Raw genomic sequence first — 4,853 nt, 5'->3', positions numbered from 1 at the left:
CAGCGTCTGGATCGTCCCCTCATATGCACCTTAGTGCCCATCTCTGCCTGAAACGCTCTCCAAAACACCAAAGAGAACTTAGAATCCCTATTAGACACAATGCTCATTGGCACCCCATGCAACCTGACTATCTCCTTCACATATGATATGTCTATATTTTGCATCTCCTTAGCATGTATTTGTCATGCATTTAGCTAGGAAAACTAGTTGTTTTGCATCATTTTAGAACCTCTTTTATACACTTTGCATGTTTAGGAAGTTTTTGCAACATCCTTGCATACATTGTGCATTTCAGAGTATTTCAGGTGTCTAGGAGATGTCGGAAACGCAGACGATCGAGCCACTCTCAGCGGCACCAATCGAGCCACTCTCAGCGGCACCAATCGAGCCACTCTCAGCCACGCACTCGAGTCACCACTCGAGCCATCACTCGAGCGGTCGAGAGATTCAGCTTTTTACGTCTTCATCAAAGTTGTCGAGAATTGAGTCATCTTTGCAATGCCATTTATTTCAAGCCAATCAGAGGTGTGGTTCAAGATTTATCATCGTATTAGTGGATGCGTATACACCTAGCTCGAGCCAACCTCCCCGCGTCATCACTCGAGCCACTCTCCAGCCACCACTCGAGCCATCACTCGAGCCACTCCTACTCACACCATTCGAGCCACTTTCTTATACCAATCGAGCCACTGGACGCACACCGACTTGTTCGCACATGTTAGGAAGACGTTCTGTTTCACACGCTTCAGGAGATTCCCGAACCGACGCTCTATCTTGTCGTTTTAAGTTTTAGGGATTCACATGTTTTTACTATATATAAATTTTGTTAAGTCTTGGTTTGGGACATCTTATCTTTTATCTCGTTTTCTTTTCTAAGGTTTGACCTAGCCACCAAAAAACGCTCTGAGACTTGTAATCCGACATCTCCGAGTTTATTCAGTTTTTGCACATGATTTCTTCTACAAAGTTGTTCTTCTCATTTCTATCTATCTACTATGCTTTGTTAAATGTTTTCTGTGTTTGCATCCTTGATAATGATTTTCGGATCTGAGTAGTGCGGTTGTTCTTGAGGATGGGATAGATTAGGTGGAGGATCTTAGGATGTAGAGTGTTTAAGCTTTGGTTGTATGATTCCCTTCTGGACTAGAGTTAGAAATACTAGTTTCTCTCTGATCAATTGGAACTAGGTTTTAGACATTTCCGTACCCAAAAGGTGTTCGATGAAATGTCTGACCAACTAGTGCCAGAGACTTACGTTCCTAGCCTAAGAGATTAGTTGTCTAGGATGTTTGTTGACGTGAATGAACTTGTTTTTCATGCCATGATTGATCATGTTTCTCTAGCGAGAGCTAGGTTTGGAAGTTGTTCAGTTTGAGTAGCTTCTGTCAAGAGATTGGATTAGCTAAGAAGTGATGTTCATTGTTTAGGGATGGTTTGCTTGTGGCATGTTAAACACTCTGTAGACTAGGAGATTCCACCAACATCAAATACTCCCATCCTTAGGACCTCTTTCTTTCTGATTTTTATTACATTCTTGAGACTATTTCGTTTCTTGCCTTTTAGTTCATGCTTAGACTCGTTTATGTTTTTATTCATTTCGTTTCTTGTCATGCATTTTCTTTTCTAGTTTTGTGACTCAATTTCCATTTTGTATCTTTCCCATTCTAGGATTGTTAGAAAAAAAAAACACTCTTTTTGAATTGGCTTAACTTGTGACTTCTTGATTGCATCTTGAGTGATAGTAAAGATTCCCAACTGGATTGACACCTTCTGTACTACAACTGCAGTAGGTTAATTGAGACCTGCTAGGATAGACACACAAAAAATCCTAGTATCAATTTGGCACCGTTGCCATTTGGGATTCGTTTTGCTACATTTAAGATTTCAAGTTTTGCAAGATTAAGTTATGTTACTATTATCATTCTGAATACTGACTTGTTTTGGTTGTGTGCTTGTTTGTTTTGCATCTCAGGAACCTGTTGATTGCAACATTGCATGCACACCAGATCAAGAGGACATCAGAACCTCCTTTCTGCTATCGACGACATCAATCGGTTACAAAGACCACGACAAGTTCATCAACTCACTGATCATCCAGCACTAGTCACTATGAAACAACTGAATGGACCAAATCCGGGACTGCGAAACATTGGTGTTGGGGATGCACCGAACACTCATACTCAGCGTGCTGGAATCGTCCCTCCCTCCATACAGAACAACAACTTCGAAATCAAAGGCAGTCTGATCTCCATGATCCAAGGAAACAAGTTTCAGGGGTTGCCTATGGAGGATCCACTAGACCATTTGGACAAGTTCGACCGTCTGTGCAGTCTCATCAAGATCAACGGCGTGAGCGAGGATGGCTACAAGTTGCGCCTCTTCCCATTCTCCCTGGGAGACAAAGCTCATCAATGGGAGAAAAACCTTTCCAAGGGATCTATCACCACTTGGGATAGTTGCAAGAAAGCATTCTTGGCCAAGTTCTTCTCCAACTCCAGAACAACACGTCTCAGGAATGACATTTCTAGCTTTACTTAGAAGAGCTCAGAATCATTCTGTGAAGCATGGGACCGATTCAAGGGTTACCACAGCCAGTGTCCACACCATGGTTTCAGCAACAAGTCACTGTTAAGCACTCTCTACCGTGGTGTACTTCCAAAAATACGCATGCTGCTTGACACTACTTCTAACGGTAACTTCCTGAACAAGGACGTAGATGAAGGTTAGCAACTGGTTGAGAATCTTGTCCAGTCTTACGGCAACTACAATGAAGACTATGACCGCACAGTTAGAGGCAACGCTGGGTCTGAGGAGAAGTACAAGAAGGACCTCAAGAATGTCAATGAGAAACTTGACCGTATCTTGCTAAGCCAGCATCCACTTTGTATATGAGGATGATCCTTTCTAAGTTCCAGATGGGGAGGGTGAGCAGACTGAGGAGATCAGCTATGTCCAGAATCAGGGTGGGTACAACAAAGGTTACAATGTTGCCAATCCACAAGATAAGGTGTATCCGCCTCAACAACAATAGCAAGGTCAACAAAAACCTTTTGTGCCTTACAATCCGGTATTCGCTCCTAAACAACAGTTCCAGCAGGGTTATAAGGCTCCCTCAGGACCACCACCAGGATTCCGTCCTCAACAAGTTCAGCCTACTACTGCCCCAGATCAAGAAATGAAGCAAATGATGCAACAACTTCTTCAGGGTCAAGCTAGCGGTTCTATGGATACTGCTAAGAAGTTTGCTGATCTTAGTCAGAGGATGGAATGTTCCTACAATGATCTGAACGTCAAATTCGAAGCTCTAAATTCGAAGATAAGGTACATGGAAGGCCAGTCCACATCTACTTCTGCACCAAAGCCTGGCCAATTCCCAGGAAAGGCTGTTCAGAACCCCAAGGAGTTCGCCAATGCCATTACACTGAGAAGTGGGAAAACATTGCCTCCCAGGCAAGAAGTACCAGACTTCACTGAGGACAGTGAGGAATTAGATGGGGAGGATTTTGTTCAGGATGAGGCTCAGATGGAGAACCCAGTCGAAGCAGTCAAGGACCCAGTTGAACCAGTGAAGAAGTCCGAACTTGAAGCTGTTAAGGAACATGTTGTTTCTGAAGACAAACCTGTGAGATTCATCCCTCTACCATACAAGCCTCCTCTACCGTTTCCAGTGAGGTTCAAGAAGCAGCTTACTGAGAAGTACAAAGCCTTGTTCGAAAAACAAGTCAAGGAGATTGAGTTGAGGATGCCATTGCTGGATGCATTCGCACTTGTTCCTCACTACCAGAAATTCCTCAAGAGCTTAGTGATGGAGAGATCAAAAGAAGTTCAAGGCATGGTGGTACTAAGTCTTGAGTGCAGTGCAATCATACAGAAGAAGATTGTACCTTGGAAGCTCAAAGATCCTAGATCATTCACTCTACCTTGCTCCCTTGGACCTATGTCTTTTGACAGGTGCCTATGTGATCTTGGCGCTTCAGTTAATCTTATGCCACTCTCTGTTGCTACGAGGTTGGGTTTTACAAGGTTCAAGGGTTGCGACATCTCTCTCATCCTTGCAGACAGATCAGTGAGACTTCCAAATGGTATTTTAGAAGACTTACCCGTCAGGATCAGAGACGTGGAAGTGCCAATCGACTTTGTTGTTCTAGAGATAGATGAAGAACCAAAAGATCCGCTGATCTTAGGAAGACCGTTCTTGGCGACAGCTGGAGCCATCATTGATGTCAGAAATGGCAAGATTGATCTCAATCTGGGCGAAGACTTCATTATGAAGTTTGACATCAAGGATACCTTGAAGAAGCCAACGATAGAAGGACAAGTTTTCTACATTGAAGAGATGGATAAATTGGTTGATGAGTTGTTGGAGGAATTAGCTGAGGAGGATCATCTCAAGACTGCTTTGACCAAGGGTGGAGAAGAAGGGTTCTTGCATGAGGAGACCACTTGTTACAAGAATCTGCTAGACTCCCACAGAGAAACGGATGGATCAGAGGAATTCGAGCAGCTATGTGACGCAGAGTTCAGAACATGATATCTCCAACTTGACCGACGTCAAGACCCGACTCGAGACATTGACGTTCCGCTCGCTCGAGCCGCATCCCTCCCACTCGACTGTGATCGCTCCAGACTCCCATGCTGACGACTGGTCGGAACTGAAGGCTCCAAAGGTAGAACTCAAAATTCTACCCTCCGGACTCAGGTACGTTTTTCTGGGAACCAATTCTACTTATCCTGTCATAGTGAATGCTAGGTTGAGTGATGATGAATTGAGGATGCTAGTAACTGAGCTTTAGATGATATCAAGGGAATCTCACCTAGTATTTGCACACATAGGATCAATCTTGAAAAAGAGT

At 43.7% G+C, this 4,853-nt stretch overlaps 1 non-coding gene across 1 annotated transcript; it reads right to left on the bottom strand.

Moving 5' to 3' along the window:
• Window positions 1-2,505: 2,505 nt before the first annotated feature.
• Window positions 2,506-2,612, bottom strand: LOC147934364 (small nucleolar RNA R71). The gene has a single exon (XR_015573358.1). It is a non-coding gene; the product is annotated as a small nucleolar RNA R71 (small nucleolar RNA).
• Window positions 2,613-4,853: the final 2,241 nt, after the last annotated feature.

The sequence above is a fragment of the Camelina sativa genome, chromosome 11, assembly GCF_030686135.1.
Source record: "Camelina sativa cultivar CO46 ecotype springtype chromosome 11, ASM3068613v1".
NCBI classification, from domain to species: Eukaryota; Viridiplantae; Streptophyta; class Magnoliopsida; order Brassicales; family Brassicaceae; genus Camelina; species Camelina sativa.
This window is presented reverse-complemented; position numbering and strand designations above follow the sequence as displayed.